A 26,079-nucleotide genomic window follows, 5' to 3' on the forward strand; every position below is an offset into this window, starting at 1 on the left:
TATCTTTTGATCTCTCCTCTAATTTCTTCTTTGACCCAGTCATTCTTTAAAAGTATGTTGTTTAATCTCCATGTATTTGTGTTTTTTCCTGCTTTCTTTTTGCAGTTGATATCCAGTTTCAAAGCCTTGTGATCAGAGAATATGCTTAGTATTATTTCAATCTTCTTAAATTTTCTGAGGCTTATTTTATGTCCCAATATATGGTCTATCCTTGAGAATGTTCCATGTACACTAGAAAAGAATGTATAGTCTGATGTTTTAGGATGAAGTGCTCTATATATGTGAATTATGTCCATTTCATCTAATGTTCATTTAGGGCTGCTATTTTGTTATTTATTTTCTGTTTGGATGATCTATCCATAGCTGTCAATGATGTATTTAAGTCCCCTAGTGTAATTGTGTTTTGGTCAATTTCTCCCTTTAGTTCTGTCAGTAGTTGCTTGGTATATTTCGTTGCTCCCTAATTGGGGGCATAAATATTGATGACTGTTATGTCTTCTTGTTGTATAGTCCCCTTTACCGTTATGAAATATCCATCTTTGTCTCTTATTATCTTTTTCACCCTGAAGTCTGTGTCATCTGATATCATTATGGCTATACCTAATTTTCTTTTGGTACCATTTGGTTGGAGTGTCAATTTCCACCCTTTCACTTTGAGTCTAAGCTTGTCCTTGTAGCTGAGATGTGTCTCTTGGAGACAGCATATGATTCGGTTTTGTTTTTTGATCCTATCTGCCACTCTGTGCCTTTTTATCATTGAGTTCAGTCCATTTACACTTAGGGTGATTATTGATATGTGAGGATTTCCTGTCATTCTATCTTTTGTTTTATGGTAAGGCTGCGTGTCCATTGTTTCTTTGCCTTTTTGTTGTTGTCTATTACTTCTGTGTGGTGGTATTCTATGATGTTTCCCTCCGTTTCTTTTTTTATTATAGTATATATTTCAGTTCTGGATTTTTCTTGAGTGGTTACCCTTAAGTTTATGTAAAAGAAAGTTTGATTTTTAAAGTATTCCTTTTTCTTCAGCACGCTTACTTTCTCCATTCCCATATTCCGGTTTAAACCTTTACTCTCCCCCTTTTAATGTTTCGGTTGCCACAAATTGTCTTTTTTGATGGTGGTCGAATAGACTTTTTTTGTATTTCTTGTAGTAGGTCGTGTATTAGAAAATTCCCTTAGCTTCTGTATGTCTGGAAAGGTCTCTATTCCTCCTTCATATCTGAAGGATATCTTTGCTGGGTATATTATTCTTGGCTCATAATTTCTCTCTTTCAATAGTTTGAATATTTGGTTCCACTGCCTCCTGGCTTGTAGAGTTTCTGCTGAAAAATCTGATGATAATCTAATGGGCTTTCCTTTGTAGGTTACCATCTTCTTTTCCCTGGCTGTCTCGAGGATACTTTCTTTGTCGTTGATTTTAGACAGCTTCAATACAATGTGCCTCGGAGAAGGCCTTTTGGGTTTGAGGTAATTAGGTGTTCTATTTGCTTCTTGGATTTGAGGATCCAGTTCCGTACACAAGTTTAGGAAGTTCTCATTGACAATTTGTTTGAATATATTCTCTGTTCCCTTCTCTCTTTCTTCTCCTTCTGGTATGCCCATTATTCTTATATTGCTCTTTCTGATAGAGTCAGAATGTTCTTGTAGAGTTCTTTCAATTTTTTTAAGTCTCAAGTCTCTTTCTTCTTCCATCTGTGTAATTTCTAGGTTTCTATCTTCGATGTCACTAATTCTTACCCCATCTGGTCAACTCTACTACCTAAGCTGGTTATTTCATTCTTAATTTTCTTGAGTTCTTAATCTCCAGAAATTCTATTGGGTTTTTTTTTTTAAATTTCAATTGTCTTTTGTAAAATGCTCATGTTGTTCTTTTATTGTTTTTCTGAGTTCAATAAGCTGCCTCTCTGTGTTTTCTTGCATCTTGTTGAGTTTTTTCAGAACTGCAATCTTGAATTTTCTGTCATTTAAGTCACTGTGGGGACAGAGCCCCAGAAAGCAGTTTCCAGGCTCTCGGCCTCATGTGGAGAGGTGCTGGCTCGGATAGTGGATGGCCGTCAGCTGTGGCTGTTTGGTCATCAGCGTAGCCATTAAGGGATTGGCCACTGATATAACTGCCGCAGCAACGGAGGAGAGCCGAGGAGAGTGAAGGAGGAGACTGAAGGTGAGTGAAGGAGAGTCGAGGAGAGTTGGTCGGTTGGCAGCAAAGCGGACAGCATGTTGCATGTTGTGTAAACCCAGCCTCCAGTGAGACCATAGTGGTATGACTTCCCTACCTATGGCTCCGTGGGTGTTCCTTTTTGGCCTCACCATGTCCTGCGTTCTTATGTGGGGAGCGGAAGCAGAGACCTCGCAGGCCGCCCCGCCGTATGCCCTGCACGACAGTCACATTTTTCCATATCTTTAAATTTCTTTTCTGGAGACTTTTCACTTTCTTTCTGAGCTGTCTTGTTGCCTTGGTTATTCACGGCAATTACTGATTTATTATTTCTCTTCCTAGACATCTACAGGAGTGGCTTCTGCAACAGGTTGATAGGAAGAGGTCTTTCTTTTGTTTTCCAGTACTTGTTGGTAGAATGTTTTATTTTCTCTCCAACTGCAGCCTTTTTGTCTCTCTCACATGGTAGTGCTATGTTTTCTCTGCAGTTTCCAGCTTCTCACACAATGGGGGGATTCCCTGGGAGATGGGCTTCTCCTCTGTTAATAGTTCACCTGGGTCACAGGGTGCAGTGTCCTGAGGGTATGCGGAGAGCTTTTGCAATTCCAAAGCTTTTCCTGCACCAGATTCAGAGCCAGTATATTTCAGCAGTTCTGTTTACTCCTGTAGGGATTCTCCCAGGTAGGTGGGGCCAGGGGTGGGGTGAGTTGTGAGAGGTGGCCCAGAGCAATGGCGGAGACCACCACCACAACTTGGCCTGCTTTCACAGCTCTCTCCCCTTTGCCAGATCTAGTTGGGCTGTGAATCTGTGTCTTCTGTCTACAGTTCTCAGAACAGCAAATATTCTGTTCTTTTGATCTGGCACTCCTACTGTTCCACTTCTGGCACCAAGCAGGTGGGGGTGGGGCGAGCTCTGGGAGAGTAGGGAGAGGGCGGCTCATCTAGATCCTCAGGCTTCCGTTCTGTGCTTGGCAGTGAGAGCTTAAACCATCGTTTTGAGCCTTCTGCACTCAGTTTTTTCTCTGAGGTCTCTGCCATGAGCGTTGGGTTCAGCCGTGTTATATGCTGTCCCCTCAGCCCTGTGGGCCTTGAACGGATCCCTAGCAGTCTGAGTTCTTCCCTCTCCCGCAGCTGCGCTAGTTCCTGGATGCAGCGAGCTCGGAGTCTGAGCTAGGTCTGCATCCTGCGCTCGATTGGCTCTGTCTCCACACTTCTCCCTTCCCTCCTCCCCTGCTGGCGTGATTCGCCCACCTGGAGGTGAATTCAGTAGTGGGCCTCTTCGTCTTGACTGTCTGCTGTGCAGGGAGTTATTTATGGAGTTATTGTTGTTTGATTAGTTGTAAATTCCAGGGGAGCTTTACAGAGGCTCACCTTATGCCGCCATTTTGATGACGTCTCTAAGAGAGCCAAAATTTGAGGGCAAATCCTGTAGGGCTTCCACTCTGTCATGCTACCTTAGGAGAACACAATCTAGTCTCAGTATCTTCCAGGAAACTACCTTTCAACACTTGTGGATCACCGACCAGCTACTTTGAAATATACTCTCACATTCTTCATTCCCTACAATATGAATTCCACAAACATGCAGATGATTTGACAGACAAAGATTATGGGTCATCTTCAAAAGACAATTCAAATCCCCACCACTGCAATTACACAAATCTGGTGCCTGGGTTTGGGAGTTTTGTGAAAGCCCCATCATTTGGCACCCCTCCTGAAAATAGAGAAATTTCACTAGAAAACCAGAGGAAAGGCTTTTGAATCAAACAGAGTAGGAACCCCAAAGAGACTTCTCTCAGCTATGTGCTTACTGATTTCGTGACGGACACTTCTATTACCTCCGCAGCAGCCAAGCAATACAAACTTTAAGCGTTTCTGCAGACAGAATGGGTCCAGCTCTAGACAACAGGTCTGATTTTCAACAATTTAGAAAACAATGGTAAAAAGACATGTTTTTCAGTATATTTCGCAGCCTGGGTGGGAAGTGGCAAGATAAGCTATTTTCTTGGAACTTTCAACTTCAGCAGATAATTATAGCTAACATCTATTAAGCACTTGCTACTGTGTGCCAGGCATTGGTTTGACAATTAAGTTTGTGAACTTTGTTGCAACGTTTGCTAAACTTTTTTGATATCGGAGGGATGATTCATTATGAATTTGTACCAACTGGACAAACAGTTAACCAAGTTTGCTATTTGGAAGTGCTAAAAAGGCTGCAGGAAGAAGTTAGATGACCTCGACTTTTCGCCAACAATTCATGGCTCTTGCATCACGACAATGCACCAGCTCACATGACACTGTCTGTGAGGGAGTTTTTAGCCAGTAAACAAAGAACCGTATTGGAACACCCTCCCTACTCACCTGATCTGGCCCCCGATGACTTCCTTCTTTCCCCGAAGATAAAGGAAATATTGAAAAGAAGACATTTTGATGACATTCAGGACATCAAGGGTAATACGAGGACAGCTCTGATGTCCAGTCCAGAAAAAGAGTTCCAAAATTGCTTTGAAGGGTGGACTAGGTGCTGGCGTTGGTGCATAGTTTCTCAAGGGGAGTACTTCAAAGGTGACTGTAGTGATATTCAGCAATAAGGTATGTAGCACTTTTTCTAGGATGAGTTTGTGCACTTAATTGTCCGACCTTCATAAGGCTTATTAAATTGCAGAATAATCTAGAGGTGGGTGTGATTATGTTCACTTCGGGTAGAGAAATGAGGTTACTTGTTCAAGGCCACCCTCAGCTGGGAATGGACCTGCTTCTACCACAAGGAACTCAATTTGCTATCCCTTTTGCAAATTGAGGATTCAGCCCACCATCAGATAACTTTTTGTTATCAAGAAAATATAGTGCTTATGTTCTTTCACCTGTTATTTGCTTTATTTCCTGCAACTGCTTCCCACCAGAGATTTCATTTATTCACCTCTCTACCTCATTGTAAAATATATTTTAAAATTCTTTACCCTATACTCTCCTCTAGCTATTGTTCTGTCTCTTTCCTTTAAAGCCAAATCTCTTGAGTGATTTCCTTTTCTTGCCATCTTTATTTCCTCATTTCCCACTAACCTTTCAATCTATGTCACTTCCACTCTTCCTCTGAAACTGCACTTGCCCAACTCACCTTTCTGGTTGTAACATTCAATGAATATATAGTGACTTTCTGGGATATTGGACCTGGTTGATCATCTGTTCATGAAAGACTACCCTTGGCACCTGTCACAGTGATTCCCTTCTCCTGGTTTGCCCCATTTCTTGGAGGCCCCTTTTCAGTCTTCTCTATATGTTTCTCTTAGTATCCTCAGTCCTCCACTTCTTCTAGGCTGTCTAACTGACTCTTGTGTGAGCATGACCGTTGAGTTCTGATGATTTATACCCCCTCTAGCCCAGGCCACTTCTGAGGCCCAGATGCATATCAAACTACCTAAAGGATGTCTTGTCTCTGAACCCTAACCTGAAACTCTTATGTTCTCTGCCTCTGTGAATGCACCACTATAATCCAAGCCTGAAACTTGTCCTCATCCTTTACCCTTCCCTCTTCCTCAACTCTCACATCTTATCACCAGGCTATGCCATCATTAGTCTTCTCCATCTTCTCCATCCATCCTGCCATGCTCCTTCTTGAGGCTGTCATCATCTCTTGTCTGGTCTTTCTCCCTGTTCCATCTTTGCCCTTCCAATCATGCTATCAAAGCTACTGCCAGAGTGACCTTTCCTGACACAAAAGGTGTCCTCTCACTTCCTTACCTAAGTTTTGGAATGGCTCCCCTTTGCTACAAGAAGTCCCTTCTGCTTATTAGAATTTACATGAAAGGCACATTATAATACTGCCCTTGCTTATCTTTTAGCTTAATTTTTCATCAGTCTCTCTTACATTCTGCTTTCCAAACACACCATACTTCTTTCTGTACCTTATTGTGCCACACTTCTAGTTTCTGGGTGTTCCCACACATGTCCTTTATGTGAAGCCCCCACCCTCAAATATTTGCACTCACTTCTGGGTAACTCTTACTAGCTTAAATGCCACCTCTTCTTTGAAGCCTTCCCAGACTTCCTGAGACCAGACTCAGTGCTCCTCCCATGTGTCCCTACAGCCCCCTGTACTTTTAATAATATATATGGCAGTCAGGACACAGTTCTGTGGTTGTCTACTTGTGTATCTATATATCCTAGTAAACGTAAGCTCCAAAAGTAAGCACAGTTTCTATCTTGACTATTGCTGGACTTCTAACTTCTACCATAGTGTCTAGTGAAAGAATTCAAAAATTCAAAAAAGGAATGAAATATTTTTGAATGAATAAGCATATTTTGTAGGGACTAGAAGGTGAGGAGAAAAATGGAGTACTATAACCTGGTGGGCAACCAAAAGGGCAACTAAGGAAGCATGGGAAGGTAACATCACTACACACTCCAGCTCTCATTTCCCAGTAATAAGTATGAAGGATTTCTTTGGAATCCAGTGTAGACAATGTGAATTGAAGGAGAAGACTCTGTTTTCCAGGCTGCCTTTCAGGAGGACATCTGGGATAACTAAATGCCTGGAGTGTGTGAGGGAACAGACAAGATGGTTGTTTGTTTTGAGAGAGAGCAACAGAGAACAGAGCAAAGAAAACATACAGGGTTGTTAGGCTCTCTCTCTTGCGTTGTTCAAGATATTTGCCAAATTTAAGCTGACTATTTCTATGTCTCCCTTGGAAAATGAGCAGCCTGTATTGGCAATCTTAGGTAGAGCCATATTATTCAGTGCTTTCTCACATACCCAGAGGACTGAATGCTTTAGTATGTGATCTTGAATGCAACTCAAGCTCTACGCTGACTGGTGAGTGATGAAACATAGTCTGAAGCAATTTATTAATTCAAGATGATGGCAGGAGGCAGACAGTGCTGGCTAGAAGTAGAGTGGCTTTTTGAGCAAGAGATGTCAAAGGAGAGGTTCTGCATAGCAGCTGGCCCTTTGGAATATGGCCACAGATATCTGGGGTACACTTATCATTTAGGGAGCTCGCTTTTGCCCTGGGATGCCTTTATTAACCCAGGAGCCCTGGAAACTAGGATGGGGGCCATCATCCTATCCTGGGAAGGTTAAAATTATTCATAGGAGAGAATAATTACTGAAGGATGAAGCAGCTGGGAAAGTTTCATAGAGATACTGGCATTTGTGCCAGACCTTCAAGATCTAGTTTCTAAGATGAAAAAAGGGAGGGCAAGCCAAGTAAGAGTTTTCCCCATACTGTGGGAAAAGGCACAGAAGAGGATATAAACAGGATATGCCCAGGGAATAATGATTAGACCAGCTGAGCTGGAGAGGTGCACTTCCGTAAGAGAATATTGAAAGTTAAGACAGAACAAAAATACCCTGTGGTGTTCCACAGGTAAGATCAATGGCTCATTTACCCAGCTTCAAAAGGCTACAAATAGCTATTTTTTTTTTTTATGTTGGGAAAGAAATCCAATAATTGGTATCACTTGCTGCTATGAATCTGGTAAAAAGCCTTTCCTCAAGACTGTAGCAAATGGCCATATGAGCCCTGCATCCAGGCTGCAATATTGTAATACACTGCCGGGAGAGTTAGATCATATTGATTTTGTTGGGCCACTGGGCTGTCTGTACAAAATTCTCAGAGTCCCTAGCTCCTTCACTGGGCTCCATTTTGTTCTGTTTTGTATAGATTTAGAGAGAGCCAGTTCTGAAGAAGGCTTGACTGTGGCTGTGCAAAGATGACTAAGGCACAATTGAAATCTTGCTCTAGTAGAGATAAGATGCTCTAACAATGCAGGGCAACATGTCGAAGGAAAGCATGAATAAGGACACAAAAGTAAGGAAACAAATTGATGTGGAACAACTGGAACTCTCATATACTGCTGTTGGGAATGTAAAACCAGTTTGGAAAACAGTTTGGCAGCTTGTTACAAAGTTAAACATACATCTACCTCCGACCCAGTAATTCCACTCCTAGATGTTTTCCCAAGAAAAGAAATAAAACATATAGCCACATAAAATTTGAATAAGAATGTACATAGTAACTTTAAGCATAAATGCCCAAAGAACTGAACAAAAGCTAAACGTAAATTTAATAAGAAAATGAATAAAGAAATTGTGGCCTATTCATATAATGGAATGTACTCAGCAATCAAAAAGAATGAACTATTGACAAATGCAACAACGTGGATGAATCTCAATAACAGGATGTAGTGCGAAAGAAATATGACACAGTACTCTGTGTTATTCCATTTATATGAAGTTCAAGCATGGGCAAAACTAAACTCTGGTGATAGAAATCATCCCCTTTGGAGATGAGGGAAGGTTGGGGGTTGACTCGAAAGGAGGACGAGGACACTTGTCTGAGATGGAAATGTTATATCTTAATTTGGGTGGTGGTGACACAGGTGTAGATGATTATTAAAACTTATCAAGCTGGGTGCATTTTACTCTATGTCAATTACATCTCAGTAAAGAACTGGAAAAAAAAAGATATTGGCTAAAGGACAGCATGGCTTCATGGAAATGCTGTCTTGAGCAGACTTCAAAGTGACCTTTAATGAATGGCGGGGGAAAGGCAATTCAGGGAGATGAAACAGGAAGATAAAAGGTAGGGGGTTGGGAAAGTGTATTGTGGGTCTCAGGAAGGGCTATTTCGGGCGTGGGAGTTGAGGCCAGAAAGGTAGTCCAGGTCATCACAGTGGATGGGGTGGTAGGAACAAAACCACTGATTATGTATCCTATAAAATTCACCAAGAAAAAGAAGGGAAATAGAAAATTCATTTATAGGAATTAAAAAGCCTATGGAATTTTTGTTTATTTGTAGCACGTTTGTAGGTCAAAAGGCAGAATCATTGAAGAGAGGCGATCATTCACAGAAGAAGGTTCTGGTAAACATGGATGGTTCACCCTTAGAAATGAGGAGTAACATGTGTCCTCTCTGTGAGAAGAGAAGATGGAGAACTGAGTGAAATTGTGAATGGTGGGGGAAAGAAAATCATGAGAGCTCATGATGGATGTCCTCTAACATCTGAATACAGAGAGAGGACAAACCTTCAATGAAAATGACAAAGAAGCCAGGCTGAGACTGGAGGAATTGCAAATGGTTCTGAACAAGGTGCTATAGAGAGTTTGAAAGAGGGTTTTCCTGACATGGATGGAAAAATTCTGAGAGTGAAATAGCATGGATTTATAATGGAAATAATTGCCTAGGCTGGGGACTGGCAAGGTATGGAGAATAAAAGGGTATAGTAGCTATTGAGAATGCACTTGAAATGGGTCATGGCTAGATGTGGGGATGTAAAAGGGCAGAGCCAATGGAGATTATGAAAGGGTGAAGAATTTGGGAGTCAGGAGGAAAAGGGGCAGGTTCAGGAGGCATAAGAAATGTGATACGTATAAGGCAGTGTTGATCAGTGAAGGTGGTTTTATGGATCAAGATGTTTGGAGGAGAGCAGTTCTTGAATGATGAGTTCCAAGGCATGCTGATGGATGGGTTGGTTGAATGGTGATGACATTCAGCATTGGAAGTTGGAATCACTAAGGATGAAGGCAGAAGATGTGTAGGGAGAGAGGATGAGGCAAAGGCTGAAGTCTTTGAGAAAATGTGGTGGAGTGTCACCTCTTAAAAGTTTTACTCTTTCCCTAGGTGAACTAGAAGTTGACCTGAACTTTGGTTACAAAATACTATTTTAAATACTATGTTATTGGCTATATGTAACTTCTTTTAGTCTATTAAGTTGAAAATGCTTCAGGGTATGTTTTAAAGTTGATCTTAATCAATTCTCTATGAGTAACACAAAAGTGGGTTTTATTTTCCTTTTACAAATGAGGAGCCTTACTTCAGTTCTTCATTCTACTATCCCTCCCCAAATCCTTCCTTCCAATTGGGGTAAAACTGGGGTGGCACAGAAGATATTGCTAAAATCACTTGACTATTCAGAAAGTTATTGCATTAGACAAAGGGCATAAAAGGTCATAGATTTCAGTATCTGAAAAGAAATCACACGTTTTGACACTCAAAAAATAAAATTTATGAAAAGAAAGTAGCTTGTTTTTATTTATATTTTTAGTTTTTTTTATTGATTTCTTTATTGAAATAATTGCTTTAAGCTTTTAAAATCAGAATTCTAATTAGAGAACTCCCAGAATCCTATATCAAGGAATATGAGGTTGGGCATCTACATCACCCATGAAGTGGACTCCCTAATAAGAGGGGGAGTGGGGTTATTACTTTGTGAGGGTGTAAATGTCTAACTATTACATTGTTTTGTACACCTGAAACTAATAGAAAAGAAAATGTGAAAAAAAAGAAATATAAGGTCGAACAATTAAATTTCCAAACTCATCCTAGAAAAAGTGCTACATACCTCATTGCTGAATATCACTACAGTCACCTTCGAAGTACTTCCCTTGGGAAGCTATGCACCGATGCCAGCACCTAGTCCACCCTTCAAAGCAATTTTGGAGCTCTTTTTCTGGAACGACCATCAGAGTTGTCATCGTATTACCCTTGATGTCCTGAATGTCATCAAAATGTCTTCCTTTCAATATTTCCTTTATCTTCAGGTAAAGAAAGAAGTCATCGAGGGCCAGATGAGGTGAGTGTGTGTGTGTGGGGGGATGTTCCAATACAGTTATTTGTTTACTGGCTAAAAACTCCCTCATAGACAGTGCTATGTGAGCTGGTGCATTGTCGTGATGCAAGAGCCCTGAATTGTTGGTGAAAAGTTCAGGTCGTCAAACTTTTTCATGAAGCCTTTTCAGCACTTCCAAATAGCAAGCTTGGCTAACTGTTTGTTTGTCCAGTTGGTACAAATTCATAATGAATAATCCCTCTGACATTAAAAATGATTAGCAACATGTTGCAACAAGTTCATGAACTTAATTGTCAGACCGTGTATATTCAAACATCTAGTGGGAGTTTCTTGGTATCATGAGTCAGAAGGAAATGGCAACAGAATTGTTTCTATCACTTACTGATTGTGTATCTCTTGACAATATATTGCCCCTCTGCACCTTGTTTTCTTCATGGAGAAATTGTGAAAGTGAAAGAGTTATACAATGTGGAATATAAGTATTGAATAGATTTTAAAAACTGAATCATCAATGAATCCTTAAATCGAAATAAATTTAATTAAAAAAATAAATAAATTAAAAAAAAAAGAAATTACATTAATCAAAAAAGTCAAACTTGACCTGAAAGAGCATTCTGGCAAGGCATTCGTATTCAGGGATCCTCTGGAAATGAGTCTAATAAATGAGAACTTGCACACCCTCCGACCACCATATCTTCCTCACCAACATCAGCACCCACGTACTCTGCCTTCCCACCTGTTACTGTAGAATGTATCTGCTTAGCTAACATCCTCATTTCCTTCAAGTTTATTTAAATCTCACCTCTCAGAAACAGTTACCCTGACCACCATGTTAATACTAAAACTTCTCTCCAACCACTTCCAGCTCTCCTAATTCCCCTTACACATCTCTACTTTTCTCTTTTCCATAGCACTTATTACCTTTTATCACTCTATAGTTTACTTATTTATTATGTATTTCCTATATCATCATCCAATAGAACTTTTTGTGATGATGGAATTGCTCTATATCTTTGTTGTCCAGTATAGTAGCCACCAGTCACAGGTGGCTATTAAGTACTTCAAATGTGGCTAGTGCAACTGAAGAAATGAATTTTTAATTTTAGTTTTAATTAATTTAAATTTACATTTTAATTTGAATAGCCACAGGTGGCTAGGAGCTACCGTATCAGGAACAGCTTTAGAATCTGAGCTCCATGAGAGCAAGGAACTTTGATTCACTCACCAAGTCTCCTAAGTCTCTGGCAGAGTGCCTGACAGAGTAGGTGCTCAATAAAAATGTGTTAATAAATGTACCATCAAAGTCCAAGGTTGACTTTTCCAAGGCCTTGCAGTCTATCACTGGAAGCAACAGGGACATGACACAAGAACTCATCATTTAGGAAACCCATCTGTTTCCCAGCATATCAAGGATAAACAGATTAATGGATAACAGGTCCAGAAGTCTAGTCAGATGTTTTCTGGCAGGTATCTAGTATAAGTAAGTACAGTACCTGGTCCTTGATTTTCCTGATTTTCAAACATATATGCTCACACAAACAATCCCTCCTGCACAGAATCCAAACCCTCCTATCTCTGCCAATATGTAAGCACTATGTTCATTTGTGGCCATCATCATAATTCAGGGCAGAGCCTCTGTATAATCGTGGTCTTGCAGAGGGACGTTAATATAAATCTATGAAGTATTGCACCATTCCACTGGTGTGGGAGGTGAGGGTACATTTCAGCATTCACTGATCAAAAGGTTGAGGTCACAGAATATAATATTTTATACTACTGCATCTGGAAATCACACAGAATTACCAAAGAGCTATGTAAATTTATGTGATTTTAGAATGAAAGCACTGTATAGGAAATTAAAAAACTACAGGTTGAGTGATATTTCAAAAGCTATTTTGGAGATGAAATATAAAATCAATCTTATGATAACAAATCAAGAGTTTTAAACTGTCTCCTTCCAAAATCTTATTTTGAAGATCTGTAAGAGCAGTGTTTTCAGTTGTACTAAGGTATCAAAGAAGTTACAAGTGCGTTTCTGCACTGTAATAACACTAAGGATTAGGCAATATTCTGCTTGTATTACCTGCTGAGTTCCTTAGATTCCTACTAAAACTACAAGATGGCTATGTCTGTAATTTACTTAAAAATACTTCAGCATATATTTGTGCACCAATGTTCATAGCAGCATTATTAACAGTAGCCAAAACATGGAACCAACTCAAATGCCCACTGATGGATAAACAAAATATGTTTTATACACACAATGGAATATACTTCAGCCTTAAAAAGAAATGAAATTCTGACACATGCTAAAACATGAATGATCTTTGAAGACAATATGCTAAGTAAAATAAGTCAGTCACAAAAGGAAAAATATTGTATGATTCCGCTCATATGACGGACCTAGAAAAGTCAAATTCATGGAGACAGAGAGGGGAGAGGGGAGAAGGGAAATTATTATTCTTGTTTTATCGGTACAGAGTTCAGAGTTTCAGTTTGCGGAGCTAAAAAAGTTCTGGAGATGGATGGTGGTAACAGACAACAATGTGAATGTACTTCATGCCACAGAACAGTAAAAAATGGTTAAAATGATAAGTTTTATGTTACGTATAATTTACGACAATTAAAAAAATGCATCTGCATGTGCGGGTTGATACTATGCGGCCGTTACTTAGGTTAAGCTATAAACCTGGGTGCTGTCTGCATGCTAATTAAGAAAGGACAATGCAGGGGTGGTCTTTCCAATTAGCTACCACAGGTTTCTGTTTTCTGTATCTTAATTCACAAGCTATGCTTTGCCAATTAACATACTGAAAGTCAGAAATGTTTTCTTTTTTTTATTGATGTAATTAGTAGTCTGTTTTGTAGCATGATGAATGTTAGAAATGGGCTCTCATTAGTGAAATTGGAGGTATTCCTTATATTTATATGTGGATTAGCAGAAATAGTTCAGAGATACTCCTCATGTTTGTTCCACAAGGGCATAGGAATCCAATTAGGCCTATGGCCGTTAGCCTCATTCATGATGCTAAAGCTAGGCTAAATCCCTAAGTACTCCCATGCCCAGACAGGATCACTGGATGATCCTGGATCACTGATGCTAGCCACAAAGGTGATGAAATGCTGCCCCTGGAATCTTTATGATGACATTCAGTGAATGTTTTGTGCAAGATGGGGGTTACAGCACTTAAAAATAAGGAGCTGGAACGTGATTAAGTTGATAGAACAGGTCACATGAATGGCATGTGTGTGTCTTCTTGCTAATAACATGTCTACTGAAAGAATGCTTTATATGTGACAGTACTGGCTTAAGATTTTTGTTCATTATAAGTTAATAATGTAGTTGTCAGGTAAGTAGAAAACCCTTACCTCCAAACTTCTTCAGGAGCTACCATGATTTATCAAAAATAACCTAGGAGACACACATGATCATATCAGCCCAAGTAAGTTCACAGTCACCAGCATAGAGACCAGAGGGATTTCTAGTGCCAAAGGACATGGGAAACCAGACTATGAACAATCAGATTATTAGTCCTGGGAATATGCAATATGCAATGAGATGGTTTGGTTTGCCCTCATCACTGATTTTAGAGTTAAAAAAATGGGGGCTCAGAAATGTCAAGTGACCTTCCCAAGTATAAACGAATTTCATAAGCAGAAACTAAAGGGAAATCTTTGATATCATTCTTTAAGAGCTACCAGTTATCAAGCCAGTTATTATTTGTTTTTTACTAGGTGCTTTAATATGTGATCACTAATTTTCACAAAGTCCCTGTAAAATGAATACTATTGTCCTTGGTTTTCAGAGGGACTGAAGTTCAGAGAGGTCATACCAGCAGATGCTGTCAGTGCCCCACTCACAGCCAGCCCCATGGCACTCAACTTCCTCACTAGACATGGGCATCCTACTGCACTCTCCCAGAGAGCAGAGCAGGCTGGAAATGCTGGAAATAATGTCCATGGGATCAGCCGTTGGCCAATGATGAAAGCTTTCTCTCCTCAGGTTGGGTACCTGAGGTGTGTTCTACACTGTCTTCCAGATTCCAGAGGTCACCCAGTGGCCCACAGCAGTAACCTGCTCAATTATATAGTGCTTCTTAGCCTCCTTCCATTCTCTGACTCATTTCCTCACTCCCTATCAGTGCTTCCTGGGATCACCTTTCAAATAAACTCCCTGCCTTAAATCCTTGTTTCAGAGAATGTTTTGGGGGGAATACAACCTAAGGCAAGCGTGTAATTTTCCCAAGGTAACCCAGCCAGCCACCGGGTTACAGAGTAGAACTGTGAATTCATCCCTGCTGAACTCAAATCACTCTGGTCCTCACCTGATTTTCCTGTCACAGAGCCTCTTCTCCAGTTCCCCTCTATGTTTCTGGGAAAGGGCGGCTTCATCCAAACAGTACTGCGGGTTGGATGGGAGTAATTTAGTAATTAGGTGTTTTGGTTTCTAAAGTCTTCTTACCTTCTATTAGGTTGGTGAAAAGTAATTGTGGTTTTGCAATTATTTTTAACTTTTTAAACTGCAATAACTTTTGCACCCACCTAATAGCTTGTAGTATTACAATTAAGCCAACAAGAAATTCCCCCAGGAGCTATCTTGATATCAGGAATAAACGATTCCTTTTAACTTTGTTTTTCAGTTTGTGTGCGTTTTCATTTTTAAAACAAATAGAAAGCTCAAATGATCACATTCATTTTTAAAAGCAGCAGGATTTGACTGGTTCATATAGCTAGATCTTACCTCCCTCACGATACCATACTGTGTACTTGTCCAGAGCAGGAAGTAGATCTGATATATCTTGTTCTCTCCCATTAGCACCCAATGTAAGGTGAGAGAGAGAGAGAGAGAGATTTCACCCACCAGTCAAATGAATCAATAACGAAGGGCCAAATAAATGAAGAAAGCAATACATGGGAAGGGGGATTGAGACGTTACTTTCATATAAGTCCTGTATCTATGTATTTGAATTATATGCACTTACACATTGCAGGCCATAAACAGTGACAAAGGGTTTTCTTTGTTTGAACTTTGTAGAGACATCCTTTAGGATAGTAGGCAGATTTTATTTTGCCTATGCCAACTCTGACCTACTGGTACTGGCTTCTAGAACTCTATATGGCAAAGAGAATGACTAGCTAAATGAATGTGTGATTGATTTGTAATATCTGTTTTGGGCTCAGAATAGGGAAGTTGGTAGGAGTTCTGTTCATTTGCTGAAACCATCTATACAGTCTGATCAACTATGAGCAGAACATACTGTCTACATTTGTCTTAAGACAATGCCATCATCGCTGAAACTATCTCTACTCCATGAATATGCAGTTTTCACTTCAGCTTCTTCAATAGTTTCTTTAACTGATACCCAGCAAATCTTACTTTTTGCTCCTAGGCATACTTAGAAATAATAACTTTAATTTGAGAATATATTTGAAAAGAAGTTTAAATCAATGTTTGTCAAGTTCTCTGAAGATAAGAAATATTATACTGGCCGAGAATCATTAAAAACAATAAAGCTTTGTCTAACATTCTTAAACAATACAAATGTGGCTCATTTAACTGACTCAGTGAATGAATGAATCTTTACACATAATAACTTTGTGAAATTAATGTGTATTCAATTCGTAGAAAATTAAATTAATTACACAAATTTAACTTCAATATCACTTATAACACTTACTTAGGAATCTTAAAAGAATTTTCTCGCTTATCCTGTTTTGAAATCATTAGATTTCATTTTTTAACTATTTCTTCCCAGACATACATCCTAGGGTCATTCTATGAACCATTTTCCCTCTGAGAAAACCAGTAGAAGCAAAAGGCCACCCAGAACATTGTTTTCATCAATAATAGCAATAATAATACCATCTTCTAAGCAGCTAAAGTTTACAACTTTTTCATCACTCATATCTTCTTGATTTCTATTTAATAAATGTCCTATGGTGTTATTCCCATATAGATACTAAATGAGGCTAAAATAGGTCATGAATAAGTGGTAGAGCTAGGACACAAACCCAGATGTTATGCCTAAGTCCATACTCCCATGCTGATCTGCCTGGTTTCTATTACATCCCCATGTGACTCCTCTGACTTGAGTGAAGCCCATTTCCTCACTGCGCCATGGCAATTCCCTCCTCTATTCTGTCTCTCTTTTCCCTGTCTGGTCTGCCCACTTCTCTCTCCTCCACTTCTCTAAAGTCTGTAACTCTTCATGGCTCTGCTTTACTCTACCATCTTCATCCATGTTCACTATTGTTGCTGAACGCCTTCCAATCTTACATTTTTAGTACCTGATGATAAATTCCTTTATGCTGTTTGATCTCCATTCATTCAACAAATAATTCTTGAGGGTCTATCATATGCCAAGACCTATTCAGGCACTGGGGATACAGCAGTGGATACAGCTGTCTCTTGTGGAGTTTACATTACAGCTGGGGCTCCTGCTGCAAGTGTCCACATCTGGATTTTAAGCTCCTTTACAATAGTAACTGTGCTGGTATATTTTCTGTTTATGAAGGAGCAGTGTAATTTCACGGCTGTATACTTTATCACTAAATTAATAAAGAGGTTGTCCTGCTGGTTCAGTATAGCTAGCTAATGCCACGGGACAAGGCAAGTAAACTTACTTGATATACCAGCTTACTCCATTCACCCATAATTTTCTAACTCTGGGAATCTACATTACTATTGAGTAAGATACTTTAGGAGTTCTCTAGGAGGGAACATGTAAAGGAATTATAAGGAGGAACTACAGGAGACTGATTTCCTGTGCATGCTAAAACAAGATCCAAAATATTGATTTCTCAGAGATAGGACCAGAAAGTCTTATCACACTTGGGAACAATTTAAGAGGTTTTGAATTATTGTGCTCTTTAACATGTTTTTCCTTCCTTTGTTGTTTTCCTTGAGGACAACTAAAGTTGCTCTTACAATACTTCAGGAATGGTGAGAATTTAGCACTAAGGGGAGAAACCACTTGCTCAGAAAAACACATTTTAAGACGTTTTACTATAACCAAAATGAACAACAGTGGAGTTGAACCCACTCAAACAAAACACCCTTCCCTCGCAAGTTAGATAGGAAGTGATCAGAGAGGGAGTTTAGGACTTCTTCCAAAGAATTCATTTTGGGAAATTTGGCATCTTGAATGTTAAAAAATACTTGGTTGCTGTGTTAAATTAAACTTAAATTAAATAGGCCTAAGGCAGTTTTCCCCACAAAATTTCTCCCTGAATTTTGTACACACACACACACACACACACACACACACAGACTTTTTATATAATTTAATTCACATGTATGTCTCCCTTGAGAAATCATGGCATAACAGTAGCTGTTTCTGAGACCTGCTTTGCATAAATACCCTCTTTTCCTTATGGGAAGACACATGAAGGGGAACTTGGAACTATCTCCAATTCTTCTAGCTACCTAAGATCCAATGTCCTCTAGAGGCACGTGATGCAATACCTAGGACAGCTCGGTCACTCACATAGTATGAGAGCTCACCTTGGATCAGGGAACACAGTGAATTTGTGTCATGTCTTAGGACACAATCTAGAGAATCTTAGTAATCAGCAGGGGTATGACACTGAGTTATGCTAAATAGACTTATTTCTCAAAATTAATTCTAGGGATGTTTGTAGAAAGTTTTTGTAGACACAGAGTGTCCCTGGAGGAACAAGTCGGGCTTCTGTAAGAGAGCTGTTGTCTAGAGCTGGTGTGGAGAGAGCAATATGCCTTCTTTCTGAAGAACCTACAAGAAGTTTGAGAAGGAGAAATACATTGGAGAAAGCCTTTTAGAGTTGATGTTAGGACATAATACAGTAGGGCTGGCGCCCCACTAGACTGAGCATTTTGAGAGTAGAGACTGTCTTGTTTGTTCTTAATTCCCCAGGATGTAGGATAGTGATTGGCTCATGGTAGGTCCTCAATTACGCTTTTTAACTGAACTAAATAGGAAGCAGCTGCAGAAAGCCATGATCAAGGAAAAAGTGGGTAGTGCAATGTTGGGAAGACTGTATTATTTGTGTATTCCCAGCTCTCTCCACCAACCTATTACGAAACTCCATTGATATCTGAGAGATAGGAGTGGGGTTAGGGGAGCTTTGAAACTTTCAAAATACTCAGAATAATTGGCATAATGAAGAAGATAAAGGCTATGATACAGACATTGCTATGTGTTTACCAAATCATTTCTTTTTTACCATCCATTTCTTTTCCCTCTAGATACACAGGAAGGCTATATTTCATAACTTCCTTGTACCTAGATGTAACTTGTTATGGCCAATGGGATTTTGGCAGAGGTCAGGTTTGTTATGTCCAGGTCTGGCTTCAAAAAACTCTCTTGTAATCTCTCATGTTCCCATTTCTCTCTCTCAATCTGCACCCCCTTCCCTTCTTCCCTCCCTCTATCTCCTTTCCTCTCTCCCTCTTTGTCTGTTTGACAAGATGCAGAGATTTCAGCAGAAGACTTCAAGGGTCTGAGGCCTTAGGACACAGCAAGGCCAGTAGAAGGAAGGAGTCTGGGTACCTGAATAACTGTATGGTGCACAACATCTCTTCCCAAACTGTGATCCCCACTGGATGATGATATGAGTGAGAACTACATGTTTGTTACTCCACCGAGAGGGGGTTGTTTTATGCCAGCATTACTTACTTTGACTAATACAGAGGCCATTGTCAGTCATTGGAACCTTGAGTCCTCTCATTCCTGACAGAGAGTAGGGCTAAAAAATGGGTGTTACAATCATGTATATGAGAATATATTTCTACACATGTACACGGAATCTGTACACTGAATATGTACATAAAACAATTTACAAAGCATTTTCCATAGGCAAGTGATCAAATAAATAGTAAGCCAAGCATTTCAAAATGATTCTTTGTGTACTCATAAATTAAAAGAAGAGAGTCTAAGGTTGACATATTCATCGAGTAGTCATGTCAGAATTGGCCCTCACAAACTTCATGTTGCTTATGATCATTAGTTATTTTCCCTAAGAAAGTGCATCCAAAAAATAGTTCTTTACTAAAAAAAAAAAACAAACTCATTGAATAAAAGTACTTGCAGTCTCTTGACAAATCCACAGTGTAGAAGAGCCAAGCTTACTGAGCTGCTTTCTGGGCAGGAGCAACATAAGTCGATGGAACTTTCTCCAGTCTAGAACCACGCTGTTCAAATATGAGGCCTCAGGATAACTCAATTCTCTCCTGGGATATTAAGCTACCATTCAAAAAAAACCCTCAACTCTGCCCAGCGAAGTAGGTACAGATAAAAGGCACTAACTAATAAAGGAATTACTGAGTTTTAGGGGGGAAGCCTATGGTGAACTTCCATCATGCCTGCCTGGCAGCAATCAAGGAATTCTGAGGTATGAGTGAGTACAATCCTCTATTCTGCCTCTTTTATATTTTTGCCATACAGCAAGGTAATAAAAGGTTGTTGTTGTATTCCCTACAACTACCCTTTAAATCCCATCCACTCTTCATCCCGTGGCCATCTTCACCCATTAGGCTCAATTACTCAGGCACATATCAAATGAAACCTCCTCCAAAAAGACTTTTTGAGTTTTTTTAGACCAGATTTTTTCTTTACTGTGTGTCTGCTTCCAGACTAGAAGCAGCTAAAGCGAACGCTTAGCACACTCTCAAGGAAGCACAGTTCTGCCGTCACCAGTGCCAGACACCACCAGAACAGTGATGGAGGCAACTGGAGGAAGAAGACATGACATTACTCTCCCAGCAGTGTAACACCATCACAGGAATGGTTCTGTCCAGACAGCTGGCTACTGCTGGAGTCTCAACCAGATTTAACTTTCTTTCTTTCTTCCCCCCCCCACCTTCTGCCTCTCCCCCACCCCCGACCCCTCTGGTTCAAGCCACTGTTTCTCAGTCTAGTTGTGTAGGACACAGCTCCCTGGCCCATGCTGGTATTATGAGCCTTTTGCTCCCCCTGGCTGAGGCAGTCAGTTGCCGGTCAACTGCTCACAGAAACTCATGGCAGCTCTGGCTGGCTGCCGGCCGCTCACGCTGGCCATCCACCACCTGAGCCACCGGGCTGGCCCTTAACTTTCTTTCTTTTCAAATTCAATAGCTCTTGTAAGTTCTACTAGTGCTATTTATAATATTTTGCCTAATTATTGAGGTATGTTCCTATCTTATTTCCCTTTTTAGGTGGTAAACTTTAGGGAAGAACTGTATTTTATTCAAAAACCCAATTCAATCACAAAGTAGGTGTATGATAAATATTTTGAATTGCCTTTCTGGGCTCTCTCTCTCTCTCTCTCTCTCTCTCTCTCTCTCTCTCTCTCTCTCTCTCTTAGAGTTATAGGATGCACTAAGATTAGTATCAGGGTATGGAAAACATTTTCCCTGTCCTTTCTGTGCTCTGGACTACTACTGCATGTGGTCAGATCTGGACTCCACTACTTATAAGCTGCATGACTTGGCTAAGGTATTTACCTCTCTTATTTTTGGTTTTCTCACCCATTACATGAGATTTATAATAAGATTATATATGTAAAACATTTAGAAATTGCCTAGCATATAGTAAGAACTCAATAAATGTAATTACCACCATTACCAAGACCACCATAATACAGTTTCATTAGAAAATTGTTGATAATCTTTGTTACAGTGGTACCTTGGTTTTCGAACATAATTCGTTCCATAAAACCATTTCAATTCTGAAATGTTTGAAAACGAGGCTTGGTTTCCTCATAGAAAGTAATGCAAAATGGATTAATCCATTCCAGACCATTAAAATCACCCCCAAAACTGCAAATTTAGCATGAAATTTACTATCTAATGATACCACAGATCCATAAAATTTACAGCGTTCGTAAACTGAAATGTTAGTCAACGGAAAGCTTCGAAAACCGAGGTACCACTGTATTTTAAACGGGGATAACAAACCCAAACAGCTTTGGGGTCCAAGCAAGTAATGTAAGTGATTAAAGTAAAATGGTTGAAGTTCAGAACTAGGTGATGATAAAAACAAGGAGCCAATTACTATATGTATGTAATAGTATGATCGATGCTATGCTGTAGGTTTACTATGAGACGGCAGAGGAGAGATACACACTAAAAGAGGCATAATAACAAAAACAGAAATAATAATGATTGCTAACACTTCTTTAGTAAGTGTTTGAAGATGTTATTAGGTAACAGATGAGCCTTAAAAGATAAGTAGGAGGATTAGAATGGAAGAAGCATAAGGAAAACATAGAAAAAGGGGAATTTGATGTTTTAAAGGAACTTCTAGTGGGATGTTATGAGCAGAGTGAAGATTCATGTAGAAAACTGGTTAACAGACCAGGTTGGAGAGTTTGGCAGGTGTCAGGTATAAAGTACCTTATATGCTGCTCAAGAATTTGCCTAGAAAGAAATGGGAAGCTACATTTCAGAAAGGTAACTAGAAACAACGTAGTAATGAGAAATTTTGAGTGCCTTAACTAAAGCAACAACATAATGAATAGAGAGTCTTCATTTAGAAGGTAGAATTGGCATATCTTTGGGCTTGATTGAATGGAGAAGGCTGAATGAGGAAGAGAGGTCTAAGTTAATGCAAAGCTTTCAGCTTTAAATGACCAGAATGATAATTTGCTGTTCCCACAGATGGGTTGAAGAGAGAATGAAATAGAAATTCAGGCATGTCCAGTTTAAGTACCTATAGGGCATCCAAGTACAGTAGTAATGTTGGCCACATGGATTTCAACACGTGGGGATTAGATTTAGGAATCTGTAGTTATCTTCTAGAAGCAGTGAAATGAATAAGAGTCCAAAAATGAGACTGTAGCACATACTAACTCTTAAGAGACCAGTATAAGGAGAGGAACCTGAAAAAGAATGGGGAAAAGGGAGGTGCAAAACCAGGGAAGAGAAGTGCACAAAAGCTAAGGAAGTAAAGAGTTTCAAGATGGGGGTGGTGGTCAACTGTGCCAATGTTTCAGAAAAATCAAGTAAGGAAAGGACTAGAATAGGCCCATTCAATTTGGCCTAAAGGAGAACGATTGAGTCCTTGGAAGTGTAGTCTTAGTGGATTGCTTCAGGTGAAATTCAGACTGCCGTGTGAAAAATGGGAAGAGACAAGAGTGGATGCAGGAGTGGGACGAAGAGGAGGAAGAGGAGGGAGAGAAGGAGGAAGAGGAAAAGGAGTAGGAGGAGGAAGAGAAGAAGAAGAGGAGGAGGAGAAGGAAGGAGAAGAAAAAGAAAGAGCTGGAGGGCCATGGAGTTGTGTGAAGGTGTTTATATTTAAAAAAAAATGGAAAAGACTTGAGAATATTTTATATTCTGAAGGGAAAACATTGGAGAAGAGAGAAAATTGAAGCTATAGGACAGAAATAATCATCAGTTTGAAGTGCCTGAGGGGTAGAAGTGTAAAAGATCCAAAACAGAGTCTTGGATAAGAAAAGGGATGCAAATCCTATTGTATACAAAAGAACAAGTGGGAATGTATGGATAATGGACTGCCCTTTGCTGGGTTAGGGAGGAAATGGAGACTAGGAGAATGGATCAGTGATGACAGTTTGGCAGAATAACTGACTGAAGACATGTAGCAGGAGTATGAGGCATCACTGAGGTTCTAGCTATGGTTGGAAGTCATAAATTTGCAGTGGCACCAAGTTAGTGTAGATGTGATTTTCTCAAGTAGCTCTTGGTTGTCCAGTATAGATGAGGCAAAGAAGGCAGATGAATGAATTGATCCAAGATGTATAGACATCTGGGAAAAAAGCTCATGTTCATGAACTGTTTAGCGATTTCCTCAGCCTGAGATTTCATTATGCGCCTGAACAATTTGAAACCTGCAAATCATCTGAGATTTCCCCAAACCTGTGTTGAATATTAATTCATCTAGATAGACAGTGTAACTTGCAAGGGAATTAGAGACTTTAAACTCAATTCTCTCTTGACACTTGAGAAATGAATGGAAAACTATGTGTCCAATTCTTAATCCTGAGAGAGCCAAGCAAAATAGTATTTTGTGAAAGTTATCAGAGGAGAGTTTTGTTCTCAGAATGCTCATTCTGGGGGGGGAGGGGAGGAAAGAAAACAGAAAAAGGAGCAAGGAAGCTTTCACATACCCCTAAAGGAAAAGCAGGCACTTAACAAGGGCATTCCATACCTTTGTGGGTGAAGCCTCATACATTATGGTGGCAGAGAATCTGGTACTGGCAATCACAAGATTTAAGGCAAAAAGATAGTAGGTAAATGGTTTCCTTAAAAGACTTCATATTCTTTTTTTTTAAATTTATTTATGGGGTGACATTTGTTAGTAAAATTACTTAGATTTCAGGTGTATAATTCTGTATTATATCATCTATAAATCCCATTGTGGGTTCACCACACAGGGTCAGTTCTCCTTCCATCACCATACATTTGATCCCCCTTACCCTCATCTTCCACCCCCGACCCCACCTTACCCTCTGGTAACCACTAAACTATTGTCTGTGTCTATGAGTTTTTGTTTCTCATTTGTTTGTCTTGTTCTTTTGTTGTTTTGGGTTTATATACCACATATCAGTGAAATCATAGGGTTCTCTGCTTTTTCTGTCTGACATTTAACGTAGCATTATACTCTCAAGATCCATCCATGTTGTCACAAATGTTCCTATATCATCTTTTCTTATCACGGAATAGTATTCCATTGTGTACATATGCCATAACTTCTATATCCATTCACCGATCGAAGGACATTTTGGTTGTTTCCATGTCTTGGCTACCATAAACAAAGCTGCAGTATACATTGGAGCACACGTGTCTTTATGGATAAATGTTGTCAGATGTTTTGGGTAGACACCCAGGAGAGAGATTGCTGGGTCATATGGTAATTCTATTCGTAATTTCTTGAGGAACCTCCACACTGCCTTCCATAACGGCTGCACCAGTCTGCATTCCCACCAACAGTGTATGAGGGTTCCTTTTTCTCCACAGCCTCTCCAACACTTGTAACTATTTGTCTTGTTGATGATAGCCATTCTGACTGAGGTGAGGTGATATCTCATTGTGTTTTTTCTTTGCATTTCTCTGATGATTAGTGATGTTGAGCATTTTTTCATATGTCTATTTGCCATTTGTATATCCTCTTTGGAGAGACGTCTCTTCAGGTCCTCTGTCCATTTTTCAATTGGGTTGTTTGTTTTTTGTTGTTGAGTTTCACGAATTCCTTGTATATTTTGAACATTAGCCCCTGATGGGAGGCACTGTTTCCAAAAATCTTCTCCCATTCAGTTGGTTGCCTCTTTATTTTGTTGATGGTATCTTTTGCTGTACGGAAGCTTTTAAGTTTCATATAGTCCCATTTGTTTATTTTAGCTTTTACTTCCAATGCCTTTGGAGTCAAATTCATAAAACGCTCTTTGAACCCAAGGTCCATAAGTTTAGTACCTATGTTTTCTTCTATGCAGTTTAATGTGTCAGGTCTTATGCTTAAGTCTTAGATCTATTTTGAATTAATTTTGGTACATGGTGACAGATAGCAGTCCAGTTTCATTCTTTTGCATGGGCTATCCAGTTCTCCCAGCACCATTTATTAAAGAGGCTGTCTTTCCTCCATTGTCTGTGTTTAGCTTGTTTGTCAAAAATTATCTGTCCATATTTATGTGGTTTTATTTCTGGGTTCTCAATTCTATTCCATTGATCTACGTGTCAGTTTTTCTGCCAATACCATGCTGTTTTGATTATTGTAGCTCTGTAGTACAAGCTAAAGTCAGGGAGTGCGATACCTCCAGTATTGTTCTTTTTTCTTAAGATTGCTTTGGCTATTCGGGGTCTTTTGTGGTTGCAAACAAATCTGAAGATTTTTTGTTCTATTTCTTTAAAAACTGCCATTGGGATTTTGATAGGGATTGCATTAAATCTGTATATTGCTTTGGGTAATATGGCCATTTTAACTATGTTGATTCTTCCAATCTATGAGCATGGAATGTCTTTCTATTTCTTTGTGTCTTCTTCAATTTCCTTCAAAAATATCTTATAGTTTTCAGCATATAGGTCCTTCATATCCTTGGTTAAGTTTCTTCCTAGGTATTTTATTCTTTTTGCTGCAATTGCAAAGGAAATTGTTTTTTGTATTTCTTTTATCTGAGAGTTCATTGTTAGTATATAGGAATGCAATGGACTTTTGTACGTTGATTTTGTAGCCAGCAACTTTACTGTATTCATTGATTGTTTCTAACAGCTTTTTGGTGGAGTCTTTAGGGTTTTCTATATATAGCATCATGTCATCTGCAAAGAGTGACAATTTAACTTCTTCATTCCCAATTTGGATTCCTTTTATTTCTTTCTCTTGCCTGATTGCTCCTACAAGGACTTCCAACACTATGTTGAAAAGCAGTGGTGATAGGGGACATCCCTG

At 39.5% G+C, this 26,079-nt stretch overlaps 1 protein-coding gene across 2 annotated transcripts in view; it reads right to left on the bottom strand.

Moving 5' to 3' along the window:
- The window catches only part of CPQ (carboxypeptidase Q), a 660,399-nt gene that overhangs the window by 43,534 nt on the left and 590,786 nt on the right, over positions 1-26,079 (bottom strand). The window contains exon 8 of one of the 2 annotated variants that reach the window (XR_013994760.1): positions 15,052-15,128. The exons of the other annotated variant lie outside the window; for it this stretch is intronic. The gene's annotated coding sequence lies outside the window, so the exon portion shown is untranslated. The remainder of the gene's footprint in view (positions 1-15,051; positions 15,129-26,079) is intronic. 2 annotated transcript variants of the gene reach the window in all.

The sequence above is a fragment of the Rhinolophus hipposideros genome (genome assembly GCF_964194185.1).
Source record: "Rhinolophus hipposideros genome assembly, chromosome: 13".
In the NCBI taxonomy this organism is placed as follows: domain Eukaryota; kingdom Metazoa; phylum Chordata; class Mammalia; order Chiroptera; family Rhinolophidae; genus Rhinolophus; species Rhinolophus hipposideros.